Here is a 664-nt window from a genome sequence, read left to right as displayed (position 1 = left end):
TATCTAGTCGGGAGTGGTGCTGACTGAAAACAGATGATTTGGAGCGATTCGCGCGCCATCTGTTGGTCATTCTAAGGACTTATTGAACTACCCTCGTACATCCCTAAAATCTGATTTTTTGGTTAAAAAAATCCCATTTTTTGTTATTGTTCCTTTATAATATGGAATTGATATCCCTTTTATTATATTATTAGCAAGAAGTTATTTTGTTTCAAAAAATGTTATTAAATGATTATTCAAGTTGAAAGAATCGGGAAAATACGAGAAACTTCCAAATATTTTCTACTGTAGTTTTTAAATTTTTAACGTGATCAAATAAACAATTTGTGATTAAAAATATGTATTTTTATTATATGTAGACAAAAAGATATTTTGTTTACATATCTTTGATACAGTCTGCAAACACTACAATTACATACTCCTTTTTCAAGGATAAAAAAAAGTTATGAGATATACTCGTAAGTTACCATAAAACAGTTCACAGCAAGTGAATGACATTTAAATATTTTTTATTCAATTAAACAACCTTAAACTTGTTTTAATCTATTACACTGTTTTAAAACAACAACAAAACTTTAAATACTTAGAACATTTCAAGAAAAACATATATTTTGTTTTTACTGCTTATATGGTTGTTGTCCATATTTTAGGTACAGTAAAACTC

Source organism: Belonocnema kinseyi, chromosome 7, assembly GCF_010883055.1.
Source record: "Belonocnema kinseyi isolate 2016_QV_RU_SX_M_011 chromosome 7, B_treatae_v1, whole genome shotgun sequence".
NCBI lineage: Eukaryota > Metazoa > Arthropoda > Insecta > Hymenoptera > Cynipidae > Belonocnema > Belonocnema kinseyi.
This window is presented reverse-complemented; position numbering follows the sequence as displayed.